At 33.8% G+C, this 13,154-nt stretch overlaps 1 long non-coding RNA gene across 7 annotated transcripts in view; it reads left to right on the plus strand.

Moving 5' to 3' along the window:
* Positions 1-10,505, plus strand: part of LOC133651608 (uncharacterized) — a 28,879-nt gene extending 18,374 nt beyond the window's left edge. The window contains exons 1-12 of one of the 7 annotated variants that reach the window (XR_009826462.1): positions 5,612-6,692; positions 6,874-7,034; positions 7,120-7,251; positions 7,343-7,669; positions 7,768-7,906; positions 8,148-9,217; positions 9,316-9,610; positions 9,736-9,797; positions 9,908-9,995; positions 10,090-10,167; positions 10,256-10,338; positions 10,443-10,505. This is a non-coding gene — a long non-coding RNA (uncharacterized LOC133651608). Of the gene's footprint in view, positions 1-5,611; positions 6,693-6,873; positions 7,035-7,119; positions 7,252-7,342; positions 7,670-7,767; positions 7,907-8,147; positions 9,218-9,315; positions 9,996-10,089; positions 10,168-10,255; positions 10,339-10,442 lie in introns of those variants that run through there. The other 6 variants (XR_009826464.1, XR_009826463.1, XR_009826461.1 and 3 more) reach the window with 6 other exon arrangements.
* Positions 10,506-13,154: the final 2,649 nt, after the last annotated feature.

Here is a 13,154-nt window from a genome sequence, read left to right on the forward strand (position 1 = left end):
TTGTGTTTTTACTCAATATGACATTATAACTGTCACACTCAATATGACAGTTATTTAAACATAACTCCTAAACCATACATGCAAATGTCTAATAATGTCTAAAATAATGTATCTTTGTGAGTTTAAAAAGAAGATTTACTAAAAAATCACATTTTGTAAGGTTTGCAAAGACTCAGGTTTTTTTTTTTTTTACTCAATATGACAATAAAACTGATACTATATATGAAAGATATATAAACTAACTCCAAAACCAAACATGCAATCTGTCTAAAAATGCCTGTAATATTATATATATGTGAGTTTTACTAAAATCAGTTGTTTTTGTAAGGTTTGCAAATACAAAAATTAGGGTTTACTCAATATGACAGTTATTTAAATATAACTCCTAAACCATGCATGCAAAATGGCTAGTAATGCATGATATAATGTATCTTTGTGAGTTTTAAAATAATAAGATTTTGTAAGGTTTGCAAATACAAAATTTCGTTTTTTACTCAATAATGTTCTTAGAATCCTGAGATAATTTGAAAAAAGCAATACAAATGTATTCAAACATAACTTTAAAAGCAAACATGGAAAATGTCTAATAATGCCTGTAATAATGTGTCGATGTTTAACTAGAACAACATATTTTATAAGGTTTACAAAGACAAAAATGTGTTTTTTACTTATTATGACAGTATAACTGTCAAACTAAATATGAAAGTTATATAGTTATATAAATATAAAAAAATATAAATATAAATGTATGTATTTTTGTAAGATTTTCTAAAATCAGGTGTTTTTGTAAGGTTTGCAAATACAAAATATAGGTTTTACTCAATATGAAAGGATAACTGTCACACTCAATATGACAGTCATTTAAACATAAATATTAAAACCAAAAGGCGCAAAATGGCTAATAATGCCTGGAATATTGTATGTTTGTGAGTCTTACTAGAAAAATTATATTTTGCCAAAGTTTGCAAGGACAGAAAATTAGTTTTTTACTCAAAAAAAGCAAAACACGCAAAATGTCTAATAATGCCTGGAACAATGTGTCGATGTTTAACTAGAACAAAATATTTTATAAGGTTTACAAAGACAAAAATGTGTTTTTTACTTAATATGACAGTATAACTGTCAAACTAAATATGAAAGTTATATAGTTATATAAATATAAAAAAATATAAATATAAATTTATGTATTTTTGTAAGATTTTCTAAAATCAGGTGTTTTTGTAAGGTTTGCAAATACAAAATATAGGTTTTACTCAATATGAAAGGATAACTGTCACACTCAATATGACAGTCATTTAAACATAAATATTAAAACCAAAAGGCGCAAAATGGCTAATAATGCCTGGAATATTGTATGTTTGTGAGTCTTACTAGAAAAAGTATATTTTGCCAAAGTTTGCAAGGACAGAAAATTAGTTTTTAACTCAAAAAAAGCAAAACATGCCAAATGTCTAATAATGCCTGGAACAATGTGTCTGTGAGTTTAACTAGAACAAAATATTTTATAGGGCTTGCAAAGACAAAAATTTGTTTTTAAATTAATATGACAGTATAAATGTCAAACAAATAAGAAAGTTATATAGAAATAACTCCAAAACCAAACATGAGATGTCTTAAATTTCTGTAATAATGTATATATGTGATTTTTACGAGAATCAGAAGTGTTTGTAAGGTTTGCAAATACAAAAGTGTGTTTTTTACTCAATATGACAGTAATGTTCTCAGAATCCTGAGATAATGCGAAAAAAGCAATACAAATTTATTTAAACATAACTCCAAAACCAAACATGCAAAACGTCTAATAATGCCTCGAATAATGTATCTTTGATATTTTTACAAAAAAAAAAACAGATGTTTTGTAAGGTTTGCAAAGACACAAATTAGTTGGTTTTTTTTTACTCAATATGACAGTATAACTCCCATACTAAATATGAAAGTAATATAAACATAACTCCAAAGCCACACATGCAATACGTCTAAAAATGCCTGAAATTAAGTTGAGATTTACTAGAATTGGGTGTTTTTGTAAGATTTGCAAATACAAAAGATAGGGTTTACTCTTATGACCATATAACTGTCACACTCAGTATGACAGTATGGATCTTTGGAGTTTTACCAGAAAATGTATCATTTGTAAGGTTTGACACAATGTATTTTTTTTTACTCAATATGATAGTGTAATTGTCATACTAAAAATGAAAGTTATAAAATCACAACTCCAAAACCAAACATAAAATATGTCTAAAAATGCCTGAAATAAGGTATTTTGTGAGATTTAGTAAAATCAGGTGTTTTTGTAAGGTTTGCAAATACAAAAATTAGGGTTTACTCAATATGACAGTGTAACTGTCACACTCAATATAACAGTTATTTAAACATAACTATTAAAACGAAACATGCAAAATGTCTAATAATGCCTGGAATAATGTATCTTTATGAGTTCTACTACAAAAATTATGTTTTGTAACTTTTGCATAGACACAAAATTTGTTTTTTTACTCAATTTTTAAGGAGCGCCGTAAGTGGCTGATCTGTTGGCGGTTCCGTCTTGTCCCCTTGTAACGTATGTCTGCTCTAGTGGGACTGTGCCGAAAATGAAATTTCAGTTCTTATGTGTCTTGTACATGTTAAAGAATAGACAACAATAAAGCATCTTGAATCTTGAATCAATATGAGTATAACTGCCATACTAAATGTGAAAGTTATATAAACATAACTCCAAAACCAAACATGCAATCTGTCTAAAAATGCCTGAAATTGTGTATCTTTGTGAGATTTACTAGAATCAGTTGTATTTGTAAGGTTTGCAAATACAGAATATAGGTTTTACTCAATATGACATATGGTCACACTATTAAAACCAAACGTGCAAAATGGCTAATAATGCCTAAAATAATGTAACTTTGGAGTTGACCATAAAAATTATCTTTTGTAAGGTTTGTAAAGACACAATGTAGTTTCTTACACGATATGACAGTAATAATCTTAGATCCCTGAGATAATGCGAAAAAAGCAATAAAAATGTATACAAACATAATTCCAAAACCAGACATGCAAAATGTATCTTTGTGAGTTTTAATAGAATCAGGTGTTTTTGTAAGGTTTGCAAATACAAAAATTAGGTTTTAATCAATATGACAGTTATTTAAATTTAACTATTAAAATCAAAAATAGCTAATAACGCCTGGATTAATGTATATTTGTGAGTTTTACCAGAAAAATTATATTTTGTAAGGTTTGCAAATACACCATTTTTTTAAAACTCAATATGTCACACTAAATATTAAATATTAAATAATATAAAAGTTATATAAAACAACTTTAAAACCAAACAATATGTCTAAAAATGCCTGAAATAATGTATCTTTGTGAGATTTACTAGAATCAGGTTTTTGTAAGTTTTGCAAATACAAAAAATAGGTTTTACTCCATATGACAGTATAACTGTTACACTCAATATGACAGTTAGTTAAACATAACTATTCAAACCAAACGTGCAAAATGGCTAATAATTCCTGGAATATTGTATATTTGTGAGTCTTACTTGAAAAAGTATCTTATGTATGGTTTGCAAAGACACAAATTAGTTTTTTAAACAATATGACAGTAATGTTCTTAGAATCTTGAGATAATGCGAAAAAACAATAACAATTTATTAAAACATAACTCCAAAACCAAACATGCAAAACGTCTTAAAAATGCCTGGAATAATGTATCTTTGTGAGTTTTACTAGAATCAGGTGTTTTTGTAAGGTTTGCAAATAAAAAAAATACTCAATATGACAGTATAACTGTTACACACAGTATGACAGTTATTTATACATAACTATCCATCCATCCATTTATTTTCTACCGCTTGTGGCACAGGGGTTAGGCACATGCACTAACCCCTGTGCCACCGTGCTATACATAACTATTAAAACCAAAAATGCAAACTGGCTAATAATACCTGGAATAATGTCTCTTTGTGAAAAAAATATATTTTGTAAAGTTTGCAAAGACACAAGTTAGTTTTTTAACTCAATATGACAGTATAAGTGTCATAATAAATATACAAGTTATTTAAACATAACTCCAAACCCAAACATGCAATTGGTCTAAAAATGCCCATAATAATGTATCTAAGTGATTTTTACTAGAATCGGGGGTTTTTGTAAGGTTTACAAATACAAAAATTTGGTTTTACTCAATATGACATTATAACTGTCACACACAGTATGACAGTTATTTATACATAACAAGCAGTAGAAAATGGATGGATGGATGGATCATCCATCTATTTTCTACTACTTGTCCCTTTTGGGGTCGCGGGGGGTGTTGGAGCCTATCTCAGCTGCATTCAGTTTTTTAAACATAACTATTAAAACCAAAAATGCAAAATGGCTAAAAATGACTGGAATAATGTGAGTTTTACTAGAAAAATTATCTTTGTAAGTTTGCAAAGACACAAATTATTTTTTTACTCAATATGACAGAAATGTTCTTAGAATCCTGAGATACAAAAAAAGCAATACAAAAAATTATTGAAACATAACTCCAAAACCAAACATGCAATATTTGTAAAAAATGCCTGTAATAATGTAGCTATTTGAGTTTTACCAGCATCGGGTGTTATTGTAAGGTTTGCAAATACACATTTTTTTTTTTACTCAATATGACAGTATAACTGTCACACTCAGTATGACAGTTATTTAAACATAACTATGAAAACCAAAAATGCAAAATGGCTAATAATGCCTGGAGTAATGTATCTTTGTGAGTTTTTACCAGAAAAAAATATATTTTGTAAGGTTTGCAAAGACACATATTCGTTTTTTAACTCAATATGACAGTATACATGTCAAACTAAATATAAAAGTTATTAAGACATAACTCCACAACCAAATATGCTAAATGTCTAATAATGCCTGGAAAAATGTATCTTTGTGAGTTCTACTAAAAAAATATATTTTCTAAGGTTTGCAAAGACAAATTGTAGATTTTAAATATGAAAGTCAAATAATTCGATGGTGTCCCTCAGGAAGTCCTGTGGGGAGTGCTTAGAGAGTATGGGGTATCGAACTGTGTGATTGTGGCAGTCCGCTCCCTGTATGATCAGTGTCAGAGCTTGGCTGGCAGTAAGTCGGACACGTTTCCAGTGAGAGTTGGACTCCGCCAAGTCTGCCCTTTGTCACCGATTCTGTTAACTTTTATGGACAGAATCTAGGCGCAGTCAAGGCGTTGAGGGGATCCGGTGGTGACTGCAGGATTAGGTCTCTGCTTTTTGCAGATGATGTGGTCCTGATGGCTTCATCTGGCCAGGATCTTCAGCTCTCACTGGATCGGTTCGCAGCTCAGTGTAGAGCGACTGGGATGAGAATCAGCACCTCCAAGTCCGAGTCCATGGTTCTCGCCCGAAAAAGGGTGGAGTGCCATCTCCGGGTTGCGGAGGAGAGTCTGCCCCAAGTGGAGGAGTTCAAGTACCTCGGAGTCTTGTTTACGAGTGAGGGAAGAGTGGATCGTGAGATGGACAGGCGGTTCGGTGCGGCGTCTTCAGTAATGTGGACACTGTATCGATCCGTTGTGGTGAAGAAGGAGCTGAGCTGGAAGGCATAGCTCTCAATTTTTCGGTCGATCTACGTTCCCATCTTCACCTATGGTCATGAGCTTTGGGTTATGACCGAAAGGACAAGATCACTGGTACAAGCGGCCGGTGTTTAGGGCACGTCCGACCGGTAGGAGGCCAGGGGGAAGACCCAGGACACGTTGGGAAGACTATGGGAACGCCTCGGGATCCCCCGGGAAGAGCTGGACGAAGTGGCTGGGGAGAGGGAAGTCTGGGCTTCCCTGCTTAGGCTGCTTCCCCCACGGTAAAATGTTGGTTAATGACTAAATTCATTTTGGCTTTTTGTTTTGCAGGTTTGTTTCCACAAGTTAGCTAACATTACTAAGGTAAGGTTTGAGGGTAAGAAGGTATCCACAGTATCAATTAAACTGTTTGTCAAAACTGCACTGGTTGACTTTAAGACTATTCATGGTTTCTTTTGGGTATGTTATCATCTCAATTTTAAATTCCCTTTTTTAAGTTTTTAATCTGTCCATATGTTGCATAGGTATTAAAGGCCATTTCCAGTCATATTCAATGTTGTCTCAGAAATCAAGTCACCTATGGTCAGTTCATCTCATGCCATGTAAACATATTTGCACTGGACTAATAATGGCTCATAGTGGTTCAAAATGTCTTAAAATGTAGCTTGTTCTAACTACTATGTGTATTATACTTTCTTGTTAGGCTATAATTAAATGTTTATTATTTTTACACTTAGTCCTTCTGTTGTCAACTTGGAGTTGTATTGAATTTGTTGTGTTAGTGTTATTTCTCTGTACATTTTTGTTTATACACATGTAAAAGAATGGCTTCTCCCAGATCTCTCACAACAGTCCTCCTGGATGGCAGAGACATTTTCAAGAAGACTTACACTCTTGGTAATGTCAAGGACATTACAGAGGCGTGTACATCTGCACTGTCGTGCAAAGCAGAAATGACCAGAATTCTGAAGTTCTGCTCAGATTTTAATAAATACATTGACACTGATGTGAACTGCAAAGTTGAAAACATGGATACATTCCAAATTCTATTCAAGTCCATTCAATCAGATGTTTGTGATGTCAGTGCCACTGCTGTCACCACACAGGAAATAGAAGTACAGCAGGTATGTTTGTTCATTTGTTCATGTCTGTTAATTTATGGAAGGTCACTAAACATAATATTCTGTTTAGTGAGCCTATGTGCCTTTAATGTGTAGTATTATTATCCCAGTGCTTAGATTAAGTGGTAATATCTCTAATGCAGTATACTAGTTAAAATAATATACTGTATATATGGACCTTCAGATTTCAACAGCAGCCGGTGATCTTGATCCTGAGAGTGCGAAGACTCACCTCCAACAAAAAGATCCCAGGATTTTTGCATTCTACGAGGAGAATGGGACCCAAAAATGAAGAAGGGTACTGGTAACAACTGCCATCAGTTTCCTTGTTGAAAAAATAGAATTGTATGTAGACATTTGTCACTTTTATTTTGAACTACAGGAGGTATAATGTTATGCCCAATGTTAATGTGTCCTTTTTCTTGTTCAGTATGTTTTTCCTCAGTTATCCAGTAAGTGCGGACAAAAAACTTCTCGCCAGAACCATTGTGACACTTTACCCATCACTTAACATCAAAATGGATGACGAAAATGAGGGATATGTAAGGAAATGATTTTAAGAGTGAGAAACACACATTACGTCGATTGATTCTGATAGTAGCTCATTAGATCACCGTTTTATTTGCGTTGTACTTGTACTCTGTGTTGTAAAGGAACACTTCTATGATCCAACTGCCACACTGGCTTTCTGGAAGATAAGCTGAGGAATATCAGCCGAAAACTAAGGGATGATCGGCGCCGTTATTGCAGAAGGGGTGGCTCATCTGAAGTCACTGTTCGACTTGAAGAAGTTACAGAAAGTGATGAGTCTGTCCAAGAATGGATAACTGTGATCAAAAGGATGAAGCTTAGTCCGGAGAACCATTCTTCGATTAAGATGGGTATGGACAAAACCGACTTTCACCGAAGATACTGGATATCTAATCAGTCACCTACTCTGGCAGAGATTGTTGAGAACTACCCTCGTTATGCTATATCTGGTAAGGCAGTAAATTTAATCACCACCTGCACTCTCAAATGGATTTGCATACAACCTTATCTAATCACCCTTGTGATGTCCGTTGGTAAAACTTAACAGATTGACAGAGAGTTTGAGAAGATGTTTCCAAACAAGACAGATATCTTTCTACGCAAATGGGACCCAACCATGGTCCCAAAGTTGTTGAAGCTGGCTGCTCTTGAAGGAAAAGCTGAACCACCAGAAGCTGAGAGTGCTGGTAATATTTAGTTTATTTATGGAGGATTATCATGCTTTTTGTGTTATCCTCGGTGCATAGAAGACTCCCCAAGTTGACACACATTTAATCTTACAGTGTACAACATGTCAGTTGTACAAAGTATGTATATTTTTCTATTTCTACAGAATCAAATATATCTTAATAAGTAAATTATTCATAACTTGTAAAGATCATCTGTGGCATGATGTAATAAAATGTGTTGCATACACTGTGTTTTTAGCCAGGAACAAACTTCCATTACCTCCTACAAACCACTGACCCTGCTGCAGTGATGCAACCTCGTTTGGTGAGCATTGGACATCCCAGCTCAACATCAACACAATATGTCATCGTGGCTGCCAATGATGTCATTCCACTTCAGGAAGAGGGTCTCACCTGCAGTCTGGACAAACTCTTCAAGTTGTATTGGGTTTGTAACCTTGCCTGTTTGGTAAAGTATGAGTTGTTGATTGAAAAAATGGCAGGCTGTGGACATGATTTAAACATTTTGAGTATGATAAGTGTGGCCAGTTGTGTGTCTATATTTGGTCATTGCTACAGACCTGGTTGTGTGGTTTCCTTAAAATGTGATCTAGACAACGAACATATCTTTGGAGAGACAGTGATGAGGTGTTCATTTTGTTGAGAGTTCCTAAGTATTTTGATGACCACCATCACACTTATGTGATTGAAATGACAAATTAATTTCAAGTGATAATCTGAAAGATGCAACTGATGCTTTGCCACTTGATGTATATGAGCTGAGAGATTCTGAATTGCACTTACTGACAAGATACAGACTTATTTCCTAAATGTTGTGACTGGTATGGTAAAATGGTAAAAGTAAATGTAATGAATAGAAGGAATTATTGAATTAAATGCCAATTAAATTTCAATTATGTTGTTTTTTATATAGCATAGCATGCACACACACACACACACACACAAACAAACACGTGTTGCCAATATACACAATGTGTTGCTTTTAAATAAGTAAGTAACACAAACATTTGTTACTAAAACCTACACATTTACTGTGTTAATATAAGTAACAAAGTTATGTGTTAAAATGAACAAAAATTGAGTTGTCCCCCTCTGGACATGGAGATGTGTAAAAAAACAACACAAATTGTGTTATTTCCAACACATTCGTTTTAAGAGTGTAGATAGAGTGAAATATGAAGCACGTTTGTATAACAATTTCCAACCAACATAATTAATTTCAGACCATTTACACCTTTCGAGACTCTTGAGCAGCTTAAGGCCTTCTGTGAACGGCTCGACACTGATCTTCTGCTCAGAAAGCAGCTGGTAATTAGTTTTAATTCCCCACTGCAAAATTATCCTGCCCAGTTATCAAAAAACATGTTCTAATCAAGTACAATATTGTTGTTTATTTATTTGTATAGGTGAAAGCTCTTACTGCTCTTGGTGGGCAGAATTTGGCAGACACGGTGGTACAATGCTGAGAAAAATTGCCACAAACAAAGTCCTGGAGCAGCTTGGCCTCCGTGGAAAGACAGGAAAAGTGGCGTTTATCCCAGTGCCAAGGTGCACTGGGATAGGCTCCAGTAGATTTATGCTGCTTTAACATCTGCTGACTGAAGAATCCTCCATCAAGTCTTTTATTGGGCGCCAAACAATCATCCATGCCACACCCACTTCAAGTCCATTTTTTTTTTTCTATTTATAGAATAATAAATAGTAAGTGTTAATAATAGGTTTGCATCTTTGAACATATGTTGCATGTATGCTCACAAGGTCGATCTAGCTGTTATTATTACGGTATTTATTCTAAAGGGAATTCTAAATTGTGCTGGTGATTCCAGAGGCATGCAGGGGTGTTTACAAACAGACGACCACAGCTGAAGTGAATTGTGAGCTTGGAGAGGTCCTGAAACTGGCCACTTTGAAGAGAAGATAAAATATCCCAATTTTGAATTCCATTTTATTGAAGTTCCACTGCATGTCTTTTGAATTTGCAATTATAACTACTTGCAGGAGAAGAGGAGGAATTAAGAGGGAGGGCAAAAAAGGAAAAAGAAACAAGCAAAAGAACAGAGATAGTGACAGTGAGATGAGTGACCAGGTAAATGATAAAGTAATTATGCCAATTTTTTAAATTCAATTAATTAAGAACCCAGTTCTTTGTTGAATTTACAATTATAAATAAATACTTGCAGGAAGCGACGGCGAAGAAGGGCAAAGGGAAGTGTACAAAGGAAAGGGACAGTGAGAGTGACAGTGAGATGAGTGACCAGGTAAATGAGAAGTAATTATGCCAATTCTTCATTTGAATTCATTAAGATCCTAGTTCTTTGTTGAATTTGCGATTATAACTACTTGCAGGAAGCGAAGAAGAAGAAAACAGGGAAAGGGAAAGGGAAAAGAACCAAGCAAACGGGACAGTGAGACCAGTGAACATTGAGCAGGTAAACAAAGAGTAAATTATGCCATGTTTAATTGAATTCAATTCATCTACATTCCAGTGCTGTCTTTGTTGTATATGTGAATATCTATAATTATTTACTTCCAGGAAGAGAACCAACAAGAAGGGGCATGAGTACACTGACGCGCACGACCAAGACCACTGCATTCCATTTCTATTGTATTATAATTATCACTAATAAAGAATTAGAGTTGAATTTTCTGTTTGAGTGTTAGTCCTGACAATATAGCACAAAAACAGACGTAAATAGCATGTTCCTAAACAGTTCCTAAACGTTCTAGCCAAACGTTCATGGCTAACGTTCTGCTAACCAAGCAAGAACTCCACAATCTCAAGTTCTTTGAACGTTACAAACTAACGTTCCCAGAACAATGCCACTACGTTCTCCTAACGTTCACATAACGTTCACTTGTTACCTGATCAATTGATCCTGACTGTTTCACGGGAGCCATATCATTTAGTGTCGCGAGGAAAGCTGTTTTAAAGCGATCCCAAGCATCATCGACCAGGTTGCTCTGAGCACAGGGTCCCAATCATCTTGTTTTAGGTTGAAATTATCACTGGAGTATGTTTTAAGGGATCTGGATTAAGACTGACGTTGGCTTTGGGTTTAGCTATTTTGCGGGTGCAGAAGGTTAGATAGTGGTCGCTAAAACCACAGATCATGACCCCACTATTTTTTATGTTAGGCCGGTCTGATGTGAGAATGAGATCTATGGTTTATTGGGTGGAATCACACACCTTTGTGGGTAGTGTTATTAGCTGGGTGAGACCCTGCAGATTACAAAGCTGGCTGCAAGATTTGAGCTAGCACTCCTCGAGAGCACCATAGAAATCACTCTGATTAGGGGGTCGTATATACAGTCCCTATCAGTACTGGTTTAGCGTTTTTGAATTTGATTTCCTCCCACACAGATTCAAGGGCATTGTGGTTAGATCAGTGCAAATTATGTATTTTTTTATCCTGGTGAATATACATACAAACACACCCACCATGTTTATTCCTGTCCTTTCTGAAAACTGAGAAGTTATCAGAATATTTCTTATGTGGTTTTGGAGTTATGTTTATATAACTTTCATATTTAGTATGGCAGTTATACTGTCATATTAAGTAAAAAAAACTAATTTGTGTCTTTGCAAACCATACAGAAGATACTTTTTCATGTAAGACTCACAAATATACAATATTCCAGGAATTATTAGCCATTTTGCACGTTTGGTTTATGTTTAACTAACTGTCATATTGAGTGTGACAGTTATACTGTCATATGGAGTAAAACCTATTTTTTGTATTTGCAAAACTTACAAAAACCTGATTCTAGTAAATTTCACAAAGATACATTATTTCAGGCATTTTTAGATCAATTGTTTGGTTTTAAAGTTGTTTTATATAACTTTAATATTTAGTATGACATATTGAGTTAAAAAAAAATTGTGTCTTTGCTAACCTTACAAAATATAATTTTTCTGTAAAAACTCACAAAGCTACATTAATCCAGGCGTTATTAGCTATCTTTGATTTTAATAGCTAAGTTTAAATAACTGTCGTATTGATTAAAACCTACTTTTTGTATTTGCAAACCTTGCAAAAACACCTGATTCTAGTAAAACTCACAAATATACATTTTTAGACATTTTGCATGTCTGGTTTTGGAATTATGTTTGTATACATTTTTATTGCTTTTTTCGCATTATCTCAGGGATCTAAGATTATTACTGTCATATCGTGTAAGAAACTACATTGTGTCTTTTCAAACCTTACAAAAGATAATTTTTATGGTCAACTCCAAAGTTACATTATTTTAGGCATTATAAGCCATTTTGCACGTTTGGTTTTAATAGTGTGACCATATGTCATATTGAGTAAAACCTATATTCTGTATTTGCAAACCTTACAAATACAACTGATTCTAGTAAATCTCACAAAGATACACAATTTCAGGCATTTTTAGACAGATTGCATGTTTGGTTTTGGAGTTATGTTTACATAACTTTCATATTTAGTATGGCAGTTATACTCATATTGATTCAAGATTCAAGATTCAAGATGCTTTATTGTTGTCCATTCTTTAACATGTACAAGACACAGATGAACTGAAATTTTATTTTCGGCACAGTCCCACTAAAGCAGACATACGTTACAAGGGGACAAGACGTGACCGCCAACGGATCAGCCACTTACGGCGCTCCTTAAAAATTGAGTAAAAAAACTTATTATGACAGTTATACTGTCATATTGAGAGAAAAAAAAACTACATTGTTTCTTTGCAAACCTTACAAAAGATCATTCTTTAGTAGAACTTAGAAAGATACATTATTCCAGGTATTATTAGACATTTTGCATGTTTTGTTTTGGAGTTAAGTTTGAACATTTTTTAATTGCTTATTCGTATTATCTCAGGATTCTAAAAACATTACAGTCATATTGAGTAAAAAACGAAATCTTGTATTTGTAACCCTTACAAAATCTTATGTTTCTTTTGAAACACACAAATATACAACATGTCTACCATTTTGCATGTATGTTTAGGACTTATGTTTAAATAACTGTCATATTAAGTGTGACAGATATACTGTCATATTGTCATACTGTCATCTTTGTATTTGCAAACCTTACGAAAACATCTGATTCTAGTTAAAATCACATATGAACATTAGTACAGGCATTTTTTTATACATATCTCATGTTTGGTTTTGAGTTAGTCTATATACTTTCATATTTAGTTTGACAGTTATACTGTCATATTAAGTAAAAAACACATTTTTGTCTTTGCAAACCTTACAAAATCGTATTATTTT

Source organism: Entelurus aequoreus, linkage group LG06 (assembly GCF_033978785.1).
Source record: "Entelurus aequoreus isolate RoL-2023_Sb linkage group LG06, RoL_Eaeq_v1.1, whole genome shotgun sequence".
NCBI lineage: Eukaryota > Metazoa > Chordata > Actinopteri > Syngnathiformes > Syngnathidae > Entelurus > Entelurus aequoreus.